We start from the raw sequence: 17,310 nt of genomic DNA on the forward strand, positions 1-17,310 counted from the left end.
AAGCAGCGATTATATACAGCAGCTTCCAGTGCAACTAAACCCCCCCCAGAACTATCTGAAACCCATCCCAGAGTAGGTTGAGAGAAAAGCAAAAACATCTTCTCCACCATGAAAAGCATTCAGTGTGGTTCTTTGCTCTTTTTTGAATAAGAACAAGATGAATTACCAGGTAAACCTGGTGCCAACTAGTGAGGGATTGAACAGCCAGTCATTTAGCCGGCTTATTACATGCAGCCCTCCTTGGTACCTGGCACTTTTCAGTATCACTTTTGGTGAGGTTCCAATCAAGCTAAACTAATACTAAAATTTGGCATCAAGACACTGCTGCCCACTAAGTGGTCAGAGAGTATCCCAGCCTCTTTGACAACTTAAACTGGGTTAGGAGAAATGCCTTACCATTTTAGACAGTGTCATCACTTGCACCATTGTGAGTTGGATGTCCAACATGGGAATCAAACCACTCTCATCATCATCTGGTATCATTTGTTGACTCTCCAAAGTCTCCTGTACTTTTCAGCATTTGTCTCACTGTTTGCAGCCATCCATGGAACAAAACTATTCTCCTTGATGTGATTACAAGTTTCAGAACAAGAACCATGATCACTTCAATGTCCTCCATTGCTGCGTTGGACATTACAGCAGTTTTGAGCAGTCATGCATGATGACTCCATCTACGCTGAAGAAGTAAAACTAAAGAACTGTCTAGAAAGCCAAGAGCCTGCATCAAACCTGAGGCTAGCTGAGTCACATAGGTAAATGCACCATTGTACAGACTGCTCATCTCCTCTGTAGTCATTAACTGCATGACAGAGGTTTTTCCCAGACCTATTGTTGAATTGAAGGCGCCATCATTCAATGCCATATAATCAAGAGTAGCAAACAAAGAGAGATGTGAGTTTTACTGCAGCATACTCTCTGTTCCTCTTATGCCAAGGTAATAGACATGAGTTATTACAGTTAAGAGTCAGGGAAATTATGTTTATTTAAGCACTGCACACAAAAGTCTCAACCACAGATGGACTCTGACAACAAACACAACCATAGTCAGAGCAGTAAATCATGTCAACTGACATGGGAAACAATGGGTTCAGCTCAGTAGTGAGCAGTGTACTTAGCTTTAATTGACCGCGGTAGAAGACATATTCCATATAAAACAGAAATTTGTGAAATAGGCAATAAACTGAACCTCAGCACTGTTATTAAGAAAACAAGGCAGCAATTACATAAATGACCCTTGTCAGGCCACATAGCGAGGTTAGACAAAATCTTGACGACTGGCTGCTTCTCTTTTAAAACAATGCTATAATTTGACAACTTTATTCATATTCAACTTATTTAATTCTTTTATGAAGTTGGCTTTAGTGAAAGACTAAAGACAAAGATAAAGTAGGGTGTATGAGGAGATAAATGAGATATGATACATTTGAAAAGGGTCTGGCTGCAGACAGTACATCTCTGATGGCCACTCTCTCAGACTGTTCCCCTGAAACCCTTTATATCTCAGACAGGAAGTGCAGAAAGTTACTGGTATGACATCCACACTGCTGGATAGGCCAGTGGTTTACATCACTTTGATACAGGAGACTGGGGGTACGAATCCCAGTCAGAGCACAACCAGTAACCAGTGTGGACCCTTGGGTAAAGACCTAATGCCATGAATGCCTGTTTCATAAATGTACGTCACTTTGGATAAAAGTGTTAGAGCTTTAGCAAATGTAGTTAAAGCTAATGTACTTACATAGATAATGATTACCAGATCTGTCCGGGCTGACATATCTGTCCGCTGGCTTGCGCCTTCCTTCTGATGATGTCACAAACACTGTTGACTACGGCAACTCCATGTGGGCAAACCACAGTGTGGTGGAGTTGATAGATAGATACATATTTTAAGCATTAATTCAAGATGTATATATATTTTTTTATACTTCAAGTGACCAATTTCTGCAAACTTCTTATTACTTTTAAACCAATGATACAGTTAGTTTTTTTTTTTCATAAAGACCCTTCTTTTGTAGGTTAAACAAATATTACAATTATATAATAGTAAAACATGCATGTAATAAGAAATACATCAGTTGATAAAAGCAAAAAAAATAAAAGTTTAAACTTTAACTTATGCTTTTCATAAATAAATTATTTTTCTGTCTCACTTATCAAAATATTGTTTAAGACAACGATCAAAGATCATCCGTCTGATATACAGCAGGAGCAAACAGGAAGTCATGGCCATTTCAGACTCTGCAAATGTCACAGAATTAAAATATTTTATTCAAAATCATGTTTCTCACACCCTCAGCATCACCTCCAAACATACATAGGCTTGGAAGCAGGTAATAAAGAGAACGTCAAAGTATGAGTAATGTTACGACACTAAAGTTAGCTTTTAAAGTTTGCTACGTAGAAAGCTAACAGGTTTGCTGTCCCATGGCATGAGCTTCCAGCCAATAAAAAAACCCAATATGTCAATACAGCCAATCATAATGTGCTATGTCATCAGAAGCTGCAGGCCACAGACAGATCTGTCAGCCTGCACACATCTGGTACCTACAACGTATCAACGTAGCTTACATCACTATTTGTGAGCTTGGCCTTAGCTACATAGCTACATTAGCTACATGGCTCCATTATCTATAGCTAAGTTAGCTTTTTTAGGCATATTTTGGCAGCGTAGCTTATATCACTATTTGTGAGCTTGGCCTTAGCTACATATCTACATTAGCTACATGGCTCCATTATCTATAGCTAAGTTAGCATTTTTAGACATATTTTGGCAGCGTAGCTTTCATCACTATTTGTGAGCTTGTTCTTAGCTACATAGCTACATTAGCTACATGGCTCCATTATCTATAGCTAAGTTAGCTTTTTTAGACATATTTTGGCAGTGTAGCTTACATCACTGTTTGTGAACTTAACCGTAGTTACAGAGCTACATTTGCCACATGACTCCGTTATCTATAGCTAAGTTAGCTTTGTTTAGATACATTTTGGCAGCATAGCTTACATCACTATTTGTGAACTTAGCCTTAGCTACATAGCTACATTAGCTACATGGCTCCATTATCTATAGCTAAGTTAGCTTTAGTAATGTGAGCTTTAGCAAATGTAGCTTAAGCTAACTTAGTTACATGTATAATGTAGATACGTAATTTACTTAGCTGCTTTGTTTGCCTAGCTTAGCTTGGTTAGTTACATAGCTCCGTTAGCTATGAAGCTCTGTTTTCTATGCAGCCAACTGAGCTACAGTACGTATGCTATGTTTGCTGTATTAGAATGTTTTATGGAGGACGAGCTTTCGTCCTGTAATCAGACTGTTAGCTCGGCTCTATTAGATGCTTTGTAGTCAGGCTTTTCTGGTCAGGTTTTTAACTTTTGGTATCCCGTTACCTTAGCCCTGACCCTAAATAGAAGTTTAATCCAATTTTATTTTGAAAGTTTTAGCGTGTATTACTGTTCTGAGCTATAAGGAGCCTCAGATGATAAAGGCTGTCAGAGATCATCGGTCTTGAATATTCTGATCTGCCTGTCTTCAGAGGATGTTAATGTGTGGTGTGCATACGTACTCATTTTATCCTGATTTTAGGCTCTGTGTCTGGTGTCCCATCTATAAAACACTAATATGTCCCTATTTTAAACAAACCCTGTCTCAATTTCTCTGTATTTTTCTGTAGGAATCTGTTCATTTGAATCTATTACTGTATATTTGTCTGCTGACAGGACCTGCTGCATAGCATGTATTGATGTACTTCTTAATATATTCATGGATGTCATTTCAAGTGACACCTAATGCCACTGATCAGTGGATTTCTGCTTAATCTTCATGGTAAAAGCTGAAAAATACAACAGTCACAGGGGTATTAGTGTATTGGAAAGTCAGCATGAAGCCCTGAGAGGGTTTGGATTTCATCAAGGTTTTTATTTCGCCAGCGTCTGTTTTTTATTCTCAGTTTGAAAACCTGACTTTGCTTTTTTACCACCTACAGCTCTAATAAGCCTCAAGCACCCACAGAGGCACTTTCTTAAGAAGACTAAAGCCTGCTGTTACGCCGGGCCACTATAAATAAACTTAGTTTGTAGATGGGTGGGAAAATGTATTCCTGGAACAGAGTAGTAAGAAAATAATTGAAAACATCTTACATTAGATAGATGACGTAAATGTGAGTAGACTAATGAACATTTTTAGCTCGGACTAAAGGCCCAGCACATCAAAACTGCCACACCTTCTAAAAGAAAAAACAATCTATAACAGTGATATTTAACGTGTGGCTCTGCAGCCATATGTGGCTCTTTTATGTCTTAATTTGAAATATTATTTCCTCAGAAAAAACCCTGAAAAAGGGAAACTTTGACCTCAGAAATGATCTTTTACAAGTAACATGAATCCATTTGTCCCACACTTTTACAGCAGGCTCTAATTGTCAAACTTAATTGACAACCTTTATTTTTGTCTGCATATTTCCATTGCCCTTACTTGCAATTTCTTGACCTTTAAATCCATTTCTGTTGTTTTAGCCCATTATCCCCTCTTCTTTTTGTCACTTTCGGCCAACTTTTGACACTTTCATCGCATTTTTTATCTTTTTCACCAGTTGTTGCCTCTTTTATCCTGCTTTTTGCAATTTGCATTTTCCTCCTTTCTTTCCCATCTAAGCTGCCCCTTGCCATTAAATGTAATTTTTAATTTTTTTCCCATTTATTCCTACTTTCCTTGCTACCTTTTGCCCATCTTAGTCTCTTTTCACAAATTTTTGAATGTTTTTCAACTTTTGACCATTTTTGCCATCTGTAACTCATTTATTTTGTCACTTCTCACCCATTTCTGCCAACTTTTCTCCCCATTTTATCAGATTTCACCCACTTTTGCCATTTTATGCTTATTTTACCCCTCTTCACCCATTTTTTTGCCACTTTTTTCCCATCTAAGCTGCCCCTTGCCATTAAATGTCATTGTTTTCAATATATATCATTTATTCCCACCTTTGTGTGACTTTTTGCAATAATTACCTCCACCAAGGAGGTTATGTGGTCAGCTGGGTTTGTTCGTTTGTTCGTTTGTTCATTAGTTTGTTTTTTAGCAACATAACTCAAAAAGTCATGGACAGATTTTCATGAAATTTTCAAGAAATGTCAGAAATGGCATAAGGAAGAACTGATTAAATTTTGGGACTGATCTGGATCACTGTCTGGATCCAGGAATTTTTTAAAGGATTCTTTACTATTGGGAGATAGGGCTAATGGCAGAGGTCTGCACTGTTGCCACTTTACACCAGGAGATGGTGGACATGAGTAACTTCAATCCCAGCAGAATTTTTTGGTGTGTTTCTATTCAAAGTTGTGGAGTTTATAGAGTTTGAAAGACGTCGGAACGTAACAGAGAGAAAGACAGTGAACTGTAGCGAGAATACTCACAATGCTGGGAGGAATAGAGGATTATTCACCCTCTGCCATGACTTTCAGTCATCTGGTGAGACCATGGGTGCTTCCGCCATGACAGTCCACACGTAACGAAGCCAATGCTTTGCCTCACTGTGTCTCCACCCCACCGAGAAGGGAGTATTCGGCGAATTAGATTTTGGGAGTGATCCGGATCACCGTCTGGACCCAGGAATGTTTTTAAAGGATTCTTCACTATTGGGAGATAGGGCTAATGGTGGAGGTCTGCACTCTCTGAGTGCTTTTCTAGTTTTTTGCATGTTTTTCACCTGTAACCAAATTTTTTTGTCACTTCTTATCCATTGCCTCTTTTCTTCCAATTTTTGTCACTTTTCACCCAGTTTAGCCATTATATGCTTATTTTACCCCCCTTCACCCTTTTTTTTGCCACTTTTTTGCAATTTCTTGACCATTTTTGCAAGCTTAAACTTATTTTTAATGCCACTTTAGCCAGTTTTTTTTACCACTTAGATTATGGCTCTAGTAAAGGTATTTTTCAACAGTTTGGCTCTTTGGTTGAGCAGGGTTGAGTAACACTGATCTATAATGTTGTCTAAATCATGTTTGCATGCTGAAACTTTCATACGTCGTTATTTTATTTGGAACATGTCTGATATTTTTTCCTTTCCTTTGCATCCATGTACAACATTTAAACAGCTGATTTACTGTTCGAGCAGCTGCAGCTCTTTATTCTTGTATTATATGTGCAAATTTAGCATCGATCATTTTAATAATTGACATTTAAAAATTGAAAACTAATTTTGTGTGCCACTATACTGTAGTGATAAAATTGACATTTTATGTGTTGCTGAATGACATGAATTTAGTATTAAGAGCCTTTAAACAGTCAAAAGTGAACCTAGCATGATTCCCATCCTCAGCTCTTCTCGAAACCTTTTCCTATCCTCTCTATCACAGATCCTTTACACAGCATTGAATGAGAGCTGCAGAGGTCTGTATGCACGTGATTAAACATGTATCTCACGGAGCCTGGGGCCTTGCTGACTCGGCAAAACAAGACGCCATGTGTTGGTGAGAAGGTGACAGATGGAAAAGGAGGGCAGGAGAGGGGGAGTCAGGCTGGGTGGTGTGTGACGGTCAATCGCACGTTTTCATACACGCATGGGTCCAACATTAAAGAGTGAGGTTATAAATTATGAGCTCATTAAAGATCATCTGTGTTTAAGTGCCTTCTACTCCACATTAGGCCTGTACCATCACCATATGGGGGTCAGGGTTGCATGTGGTCACAGGATAAATAGGTCTAGATAGAGAGAAAAAGACAGTCACGCATGGCCAGATTCGAACGCCAGCCTAGATGGCAGTAAAGTTTGACTCAGAGACTCACATCGTGATTTTTAATTTGATTGCATATAAAAAAGTCAGGACTTTCAGACTGCCTGCATGAGAATCTCACACATCTGATATTCATGTCTCACTGTACTTGGGCTAACCTAATTTTTCTATGAGAGATGTGCAGCTCCTGTCCAAAATAGACAGGAAAATGACAGAGAGCCATATTAACCTTGTTGAGGGAGATATTTATGTCCACATCAGCAGAGTAAGTTTTCCAGGTGCTGCTTAATTATGACAAAATGTGTCTGATAAAGCTGTTCTCTAAACTTCTACTGTTGGTAAAGCGCTTTGTTAACACACCAGTGGAATATGTCACAGGCTACATAAACCCAGAACAATTTGTGGTTTTCTAAGTAAGAATAGAGATATACAATGGATCAAGTAACTGTTAGTAGATTTACTGAGATTAAATTTATGAATAAAGACAGGGCTGTGAAAGCAGAGAGATGCAGCTAACACGAGCACACTCACCTGGTATGAAAACCGTGATGGTGCTTGCTGGAGCTGACATTTGCAGCCAAAACTGCTGCCTGTCTAAAACTGGTGTAATGCTTGCAGGGCCGTTTCTGGGTTTGTGGGGGCCCCATGCAAGATGCTGTTTGGGGGCCACTAGTTTACCAAACTATGATGGAGTGAGTCCTAATCATTACAAGATGATTTTTTTCTGTGGGCCGAGCTAACGGTCATATAAAAGGAAGAGGATTAGGGCCACTGAAAAAAAAAAGAGAGAATTTTCTGTTTTTACTTGTTAGAAAAAAGTCAAAATTCTGAGGTTAAAGTCAGAATTCTAACTTTAGGGTGCTTTTACATTAGGCCCAGTTGTTTCGAACCTCGCCGCTGTGCGATTCCTCCCCCTCTCACTTCCCCCCCCGGCTTGCTTTCACACTGGCAACATCGAACCGTACCTGGGTGCACTTGCGTATTTACTCGATCTGAAACAGCAGGTGGCGGTATGCACGTAGCTGGTTTACAACCCCGCAAAGGAGGCTACCATGGCAACCATTAGGGTCATGACCTGAACAAAGATTATTTTTGTTTTGACCCGGCAAAAAGTCCATCCTGCAGCCTTGGATGATTAAAATCACTTTTAAGATGCCAGCAACTTCGCTCTTCGTATCTGCACATCTACTACAGCTCAGAGGATTAAATGGGCTCGCGCTGCGCAGATACAGCGGTTTTTGAGGTGACAGGAGACTTTTATTCCCTTTGCACCTGCTCTCACTGACTCCAACCTGTGTTCATCTTTAGGGTGAGTCACAACAGACCGCTTATTGGCTGGATTTTGATGATTTCCACCCATTACTGAGGAAAAATGTGAACAAACTGCTGTACTGTGGAAAGAAGTTTAGTTTTTACGATGATGTCATAAAGCTGATACGACGCTCTGTCCCGTATCCGAGCGCGGTTGCATTCACATCTAATTTGAACCGTGCCAGAGTCCACTTTAATCACCCCCTGAGACCACCAAGTGAGCCTGGGCCTGGTACCCGGGCATGGTTCATTTGAATTCACACTACCAAAACAAACTGGACTTTGGGCTAGAGTGCACTCAGATCCTTGACCCGGCCCCTAGTGTGAAAGCCACCTTAATCTCAGAATTCTGAAATTAACCTCAGAATTCTGAGTTTGAAGTCAGAATCAAGTCAAATGAAATGAGTAGCCGCTGCACTGGCTATTTACAATAAATGTCATCACAGCACCCTTCATAAATAAAAATGATGAATTACTTTAAAATGCACACGTTATTCGCATTTTCTGTTTGATTTTTTAGCAAGCTGTACTGACTATCACAGGTAGTTCAACACTGGATTGAACAAACTGTAAGCTGTCGCTGGAAAGTAATGTTAGAGTTATAAATCCTGGACGTTATGTTGCTTTTACCCTGTTGAACCGAACCCGTACCAAACTGTGACCCCAAAACCGAGGTATGAACCAGACCGTTTCACTCCAACTCCACAATATAAGACATGAAGAACAAGCCACTCATTACACAGTTTTTCTGAGCCTGGAACACAAAGTTTGTGTCCAGTGTAAGAAGCCGGTCTAACTTAAAATGAGGAAAAAAATAGTAGCGCTGTAGTCCTCGAGAACAGTTTTGGTCTTGAGACCGGTCTCAAGATCACATTTTTAATGTTTTGGTCTTGTCTCAGACTCGAGAGCATTTTTACTCGGTCTTGTCTCGGCCTCGGGCTCGGACTGGCCGGACCGGTCAAGACCAGCCCTGATCTTCTATTTGACTTCATTAGGGTGATAATAAGGAGAAGCACTCGCTAAAACAACAAATAAGTACACCTGCATAAACTCAGACATCAGTCCATCTTATTTCTAGTCAGATATACCTCTGAACTCTTTCTTTAGGCCTCATTCACCCTACAAATCTAGATTAACATATCATTGTCAGATGTTTGAAATATTTCTGTACTTGTCAGTAGCTTTTAAACACATACAAGGATTTATTTTTTACAAGTAGTTGAACAAATGTGTCAAGATTTGAGATTTTTGCATTTTGAGTTGCAGACACCTTGTTTTTATTTATTGAAAAGAAAACTAAAACAAAAGAGAGAGTGCTCTTTAACTGTTCAGCCTTGCCATGGTTTTTTAAATAGATTTTTATGGTCTTGGTCTTGTCTTGGTCTCAGATAGTGTGGTCTTGAGTACAACACTAAAAATAGCAACCAGATCTATTAAAAAAACATAAGAAGAGACTTAACCCTTCAAATAAATAAGAAATAAAAGATTTAGTCAGATTTGACCTTTTCTGTTCATTTCAACTCATTTTCAGAAACAGTTTGAAAATGATTTTAACACATATCAAAAACCAACAGCTTTATTAAGTGCCTCTCTCACTCTTTTTCCTCACTGTCACGCTTTCTCTTGTTTAGTGAGAGAAATGAGCTTCAGCTCATCCTGTCCTGATTTTTAATCTGAGCTGAAACTGTGAAAGGAAACCTCATTTGTCAGTTAAAAGATTTTTATATCAACCCAAAACCAGTCATAACGTTACGGGGCTTTGTTGGCATGTTGTCAGTCAGTGAAGGATGATATCAGCCTCTTTTAGTTCAATCATCTCCCCTCTCTGATCATATGCCAGTCTGCTCAGACGTATACTCCGTCTTGTGTCTGTGTTTGACTTTGCCCGTCTCAATGATCCCTATGGTACTGAAACATAAGAACAGAGGGGTTTTACTGCCTATAGTATGAGAGGAAAATTAACATATACTGTAAGAGAACATGTATTTTTGATGAAGCTCTTTCATCTCTGTCTTCTTTTTGCCTTTAAAACCACACTGTTTCTACTTGTCCAGACTCTCTTGGTGGCTCCCTTTGAGTTTCTCCTGCCTGCTCTGTGCCTCTGTGTTCACATGTAAACCTGGTTGGAGTAAAGGATTTGATTGGCTGTTAAACATCGCATGTGACATTAGCTGCCACAAAGTCAAGAGATGCTGTGCCATCAGAATAGCCCACAGTTAAAAATAAAGCTGGTTAGACATCAGCTGTGAAAACTGAAGAAGAATAAGGGTTTACCATGACAAACTTTACTAAATCAAAGCGGCCCACTTGTTGGAAATGCACCATACACAAGCACTGTCCGAGCCCACTCATCCAGGCTTTAGAACAGTGATACTCAACGTGTGGCTCCTGAGCCATAAGTGGCTCTTTTGTGATGATGTGTGCCTCTTTTATAATAATAATAATAATGATACATTTTATTTATACAGCGCTTTTCATAAAACTCAAAGACTCTGTACAAAGCAGAAAAGATAAAATCACATAAACACCATAAAAACAAAGTCAACACAAGCAAAACAGAGACAAGGGAAGATCAGAGTCACAGATTAAAAGCTTGTCTAAAGAGGTGTGTTTGAGGAGTGATTTGAAAGTAGGGAAGTCCATGCAGTTTTGGATATGAGTTGGGAGTGAGTTCCAAAGAGAAGGGGCAGCTACGGAGAAAGCTCTGCCACCCCAGGTTCGGTGCTTGGTTCTTGGGGGTGGGGGGTTGGAGTTAGAAGATCGAAGACTACGGGTGGGAGTGTGACGGTGAAGGAGGTCAGAGAGGTAGGGTGGGGCCAGAGCGTTAAGGGCTTTGAAGGTAAGGAGCAGGATTTTAAATTGAATTCGGTATGATAGGGAGCCAGTTAACCTTGCAAAGCAGATGGATACACCCGTTTCCTTGTTTTTCACGGGCAAATCCATCTTGTTAAGCTCCCATCTGAACCGTTTGGGCCCGGTTAGAAAGTGACAGGACCAATGAGCAACGAGGGGCAGTACTTTCAGGCGCAGCAGAGTCGTGACATAATAAGCAGCAGCAAGAGCTGGTGCAGATATGGAGGAAGAGATGAGCGTGGATGCTGCTAAAGTGCCAGTTTTATCAGAGTCTGACAACATTTCTTCGTTAAAAGAAGAACAAAGAACAGCAGTGAGTTGTTTTCTTTTCAAAAACCATAAAAGTCGAGTACTTACATGTCTTCAGTCACCATGTTTCGCGTTATTCCTCAGTAGGTGCGCACGCGCAGCTCGATATCAGCTACGTCACTTGTTCTGTTGCTCTTATTGGCCTGTAGAGATGTGACAGACCGAATGTTCATCCAATCACACTCTGAGTTTTTTCAAAGCCTCTGCCTTTTCTCAGACATTTCCTATTGAAGCTTTCCTAGATGGATGTGTGAAACACATCCATCTGGCATGTCAGGCTAGGAGCCAATGGAGACTTCGAAGAATGGGGGTGATGTGATCACAGGAGGAGGTGTGCAGCAGACTTTTGGATATACTGAAGTTTATTGAGAACTTTGGAGGATGTACCATAGAGAATGCTATTACAATAATCTAGTCTGGAGGTGATAAAAGCATGGATTAAGGCCTCTGCAGCGGTAAAGGACAGTGGTGGGCGGAGACGGGCTATGTTTTTATGGTGAAAAATGGCTGTTTTGGTAAGTTGAGTGACGTGCTGTTCAAAGGAGAGGTTATTGTCAAAAATTATGCCAAGATTGCAGATGTGAGAGGAGGGCGTGAGGGTAGAGTTACTGATAGTAAGGCTGAAATCTTGAATGTTCTCAGTGATGGATTTAGGGCCAATGATTATGATGTCAGATTTACTGTAATTTAGTGAAAGGAAGTGAGTGTTCATCCACGATTTTATGTCGTTTAGGCAGTTTGACAGGGTTGTCAGAGAACTAGTTGTAAGCGAGCTGGTTGATGTTTAGTTGAATATCATCTTATGTCTTAATTTGAAATATTCCCCCAGAAAACGTTGAAAAAGGGAAACTTTGACCTCAGAAATTATCTATTGCAAGTAACATAAATCCTTTTGTTTCCTACATTTTTAGAGTAGGTTGGAAGTGTCAAACTTAATTGACAACCTCTATTTTTGTCTGTATATTGCACTTATTGCAATTGTTTGCCCCTATTAATCCATGTTTGCTGCTCTAAGCCTATTTTTGCTGCTTTTAGACCCATTTTTTGGGTTCTTTTTGTTACTTCTGGCCAAGTTTTGCCACTTTCATCCAGTCTTTGATCTTTTATCCTGCTTTTTGCTATTGGCATTTTTCCCCTTTTTTGCCACTTGTTGCCATTTAAGCTGCCCCTTGCCATTAAATGTCATTGTTTTCATTTTTTGCATTTATTCCCACCTTTTTGCTACTTTTTGCAAAAAGTTTTTTTTGCCTGAATGTCTCACTACTTTCAGGACTCAAATGTGGCTTAAGATTGCTTTATTTTTCCAGTTTTTGCTGTGGCATGGTTTACTGTTAATCTCTTTAAGTCACGATGTAAATTCATGTCTATCAAGTGAGATGAAGACACTTGAAGCCTGGTTGTTATATAAAAGGTGATGAACAGTACTGTTTGTTCACATTTGGATGCGTCCTGTTGTGTTATGTGACTTCGTTAATTTGAAAGGAATAAAACATTTCAAAAAAAGTTGGGGCACGGTGTAAAATGTAAATAAAAACAGAATACAATGATTTGCAAATCTAATATTTTTATCACAATACAACTTAAATGTGTTCAGACACTGAAATTGAGACGTTTTACATTTTCATGAAAAATGTTTGCTCATTTTGAATTTTGTGGCAGCAGAATGTCTCAAAAAAGTAGGGACAGGGCAACAAAGGATTGGAAAAGTAAGCTTTTTACAGCTCATAAAACCTGGAGGAGAATTTTGCAATAATAAGGTAACTTGGCAACAGGTCAGTAACATGACTGGGAACAAAAGGAGCATTTTAGAGAAGCAGAGTCACTCAGAAGTAAAGATGGACAGAGGTCCACCAATCTGTGAAAAACTGTCTAAAAATTGTGGAACAATTTCAGAAAAATGTTACTCAATGTAAAACCACAAAGACTTTGAATATCCCACCATCTACAGTACATAATATCATCAAAAGATTCAGAGAATCTGGAGAAATCTCTGTGTGCAAGGGTCCAACCAAGGGTCCATATAAGATGCAGGTGATCCTTGGGCCTTCAGGAAGCACTGTATGATTCTGTACTGGAAATCACTGCATGGGCTCAGAAACACTTCCAGAAATCAGTGGCTGTCAGCACAGTTAACCATGCCACCCACAAATACAAGCTAAAGCCATATCATGAAAAGAAGAAGTCACATGTGAACATGATTCAGAAACACCCGTCTTCTCTGAGCCAGAGCTCATTTTAAATGGACTGAGGGAAAATGTAAAACTGTTCTGTGGTCGGATGAATCAAAACCTTTCAATTTCTTCAGAAACTATGGCTGCATGCCCTGCGGACTAAAGAGGACAGGGACCATCTATCTTCTTGTTGCCTACGGCATGGCCAGCTTACACATCTGAAAAGATACTATCAATCCTGAAATATATATAGAAGTTTCAGAACTACATATAATAAGCTAGAATCCTACATCAGACAAGAATGAGACAACATTCCTCACCTAAAACTCCAGCAAATGATCTCCTCAGTTCCCAGATGTTTACAGTTTATTGTTTACACTTCTGTACTTTATTAGCTGTGTTGCTACCAACAAATTCATTTATTTTTTTCATCCATCCATCCATTTTCTATACTGCTTATCCCTTTGGCGGTTGTGGGGGGCTGGAGTCTATCCCAGCTGTCATTGGCTGAGAGGTGGGGTACACCCTGGACTGGCGAGACAGATAACCAGGCATGCTCACATTCACACTTAATGGCAATTTAGAGTCACCAATAAACCTGATGAGCATGTCTTTGGTGGTGGGAGGAAGCCGGAGTACTTGGAGAGAGCCCATGCATGCATGGGGAGAACATGCAAACTCCACACAGAAAGGCCCTGACCGGGAAGCAAACCAGGAACCTTCTTGCTTATGAGGCAACAGCGTTAACCCCTGTGCCGCTGTGCAGCCCCTTGTTCATTTTTGAGATTTACAAATCATTTCATTCTATTTTAATTTAAATTTTTCAAAGCACCCCAACTTTTTTTGTAAGTGCAGCCATTTCACTCCTTTGACCACGATTGCAAACTGAAAAAGGCTACATATTTCAGGCTCTTTGCCTGGGGCCTCCAAATGACTAAAACCACCTCTGTATGAGGTACTTTACCTTAGTTAATATAGCAAACATTAACAGACACTGTTAATAGTAGGGACAACTGAAGAGGGATCTCTCATAAAAGTGTCACGATGAGCTGTATTTCTATTTTTACGCCAGTGTAGAGCACAGATGATTCGAAAAAAGGGACTGTGAGAAGAACTGAGAAGAGGGAGGGTTCGTGTGAATGTGGGGGATGGAGTTGTTACTCAGCAGCAGTTGTGAAGGTCATTTTCTCCAGTGGGCTTACTGTTCGGTCAAGCATTTAGTGTGTACACAAGTGTGTGTCTGAGTTTGTGTGTGTATCAAGGCTGGGCCTGTTATCTGGATTGTCACATTTCTCTGTCAGGCACATTTCAGTCATTTTTTCACATTTGTCAATGGACCAGAGCCCAAAATTTCATTAGTCGGTAACACTGAAGGAAGCAAACATACGTAATAATTAATGAATATGTCTTGAGAAGATATTTTAGCATGACAAACACTCCTGATGTGCAGCTATGTGACAGTGACTAACTCATGAAGTAAAGATTCACAGTTGGGCTCAAACCAGGATTTGCACCAGAGTTTAAAATGCAGTTTACTTTTGGTGATGGTTCACTTCATCAGCTAGTTATTGTGACAAAGCTGCCACACAGGAATGTCGCTCGTACCAAAATATCATCTACAGACATGGACATTTTTGGAAACTATGACCAAGTTTGCCATCTTGAGTGGAGTCATAATCTGGTCTGACCCCAAAGAGAGAAGAGCTGCAAAGATAGACCCCTTTGGAGGACTGGCATGTTATGTGGGGCACTTGAGAGGGTGTGAAGTGACAAGGACAGACTGCTTGAAAGCAATGAGATGTCTGTCTGTCTATCTGTCTGTGGGGGTAGGGGATAGGGGTATTATAAACCAATAGTGATTCATATCTAATGCAAAAAATACAACTAGCACCATATGCCTCCACTATGTATAAAACCAATAGACTGTGAAAGTAAAGTAACTGGTCAAGAAGAAGTGAAGAAGGGCTTAGATGACTTTTTTCCAATCTTGACCCTCTAACCCTAAAATATATTCAGTTAATCCTTGAGTCAGAGAGGACATTTTTGCCTCACAAGCAATGGATGAACAGGAGGTCCAGTGACCTTGACCTTTAACTTCCAACCTCCAAAGTCTAGTCACTTCAGTCATGAGCCAGAGCGAACATTTGTGCCAAGTATGAAGAAAAACCCTAAAAGTGTTCTTGAGATATCACGTTCACAAGCAAGGGATAATCAGGTGGAGGCCCAACAGTTTTGGGGTAATTGGTGACAAAGTATCCTGATTAAGTACTCAGATAATGAGAAATTTATGGCATTAGTTTTGCACATTCAAGAAATCTTTGTTATAATTTTCATTACTGGTAATCCGTTACGTTTGTGGTCACAAAAAAAGGAAGAAGGAAAAAGATGCTCCAATAAGTGAAAAAACTGACTATCTAGTCAGCTTTAAAATGCAACACAACGTATGGACCCCAATCTTAAATCGTCATTATATCAACATTACGTCTCATCCTGCAGCACAAGCAAAAGGTCATCAGGAGGTCAGTGGATCACAGAGCTACAACAGTGACATTGATTAAGCAAAGCTCTGCCTTTTTGTCTCAAACTGATCAGGACTGCGCTGCATTGTGCAGCTTTAATAACGGCTCCACTGTTCGTGGTCACTCGCCTGCTGGAGCACAACTGTGGCACTGTAGACTGGAGTATGTGGAAATTATGGGTGAGTGGATGGGAGTTTATGGATGTTCATAAGGAACACTGATTAGATATCAGGACTGATCCAGATCACCGTCTGGATCCCAAAATTTTTTAAAGGATTCTTTACTATTGGGAGATAGGGCTAATGGCAGAGGTCTGTGCTGTTACCACTTTACACCAGGAGATGGTGGACATGAGTAACTTCAATCCGAGCAGAATTTTTTGGTGTGTTTCTATTCAAAGTTGTGGAGTTTATAGAGTTTGAAAGACGCATGCCCGGTCGAGGAGATGAGTCGGAACGTAACAGAGAGAAAGACAGCGAACTGTAATGAGAATACTCACAATGCTGGGAGGAATAGAGGAATATTCACCCTCTGCCATGACTTCAGGTCATCCAGTGAGACCATGGGTGAGACTGTCAGTGCATCTGTTGGTACCGGCAGGCAGTGCTTCCGCCATGACAGTCCACCCATAGCGTAGCCAATGCTTTGCTTCACCGTGTGTCCACCCAACGGGGGAGGGAGTAATGGGTGAATTCGATTTTGGGAGTGATCAAGATCACCGTCTGGATCCAGGAATGGTTTTAAAGGATTCTTCACTCTTGGGAGATAGGGCTGATGGCGGAGGTCTGGGCTCTCTGAGTGCTTTTCTGGTTTTAAGAGTAATGCTGCTCAACACTGATGCCCAATGATTCTGACCTTTGACCTCTGAAAGAGCTGGCACTGTGCAAGTTTGAAGTAAATCCTATAAAGCATTTTTGACATATCCTGTTCCAAAGACAGACCTGCAGTGACAGATAGATGTAAATATGTACCGACAGACAACCTGAAAACATGCTGGCTCTGGCCTCCGGCTATCACCTGTGCAGAGACATAGAAAACAAATCATACACAGAAGTTTTTTGTTAAAGTTTTGAACCTTTCTAATAAGTAAAAACAGTATAAAATACATTTTACTATTTTATTGCACAGTGGATATCAGGGTCCAACATTAATTGGTTGCCTGAATGCCTGGGGCAACTTCAAAAAGCCGATGGGCAAGCAAAACTTGTAAGGACATGCCTGACCAGGCAAGCACGACTCTGAGCTTTTCTATTCATTAATTTTATTATTTCCGCTCTCGTTTCTGTTACTACGGAGTAGGGATGGGAATCGAAACCTGGACCCGAAAATCAATAACGTTTCACCTTATTGATACTGCTATTGAGTCTCACAGGCTCTGTGATGTAACGTCATTATAGGATAAGACTGTTGTAAAAACATAC

This window comes from Cheilinus undulatus, linkage group 2 (assembly GCF_018320785.1).
Source record: "Cheilinus undulatus linkage group 2, ASM1832078v1, whole genome shotgun sequence".
Taxonomy (NCBI): Eukaryota; Metazoa; Chordata; class Actinopteri; order Labriformes; family Labridae; genus Cheilinus; species Cheilinus undulatus.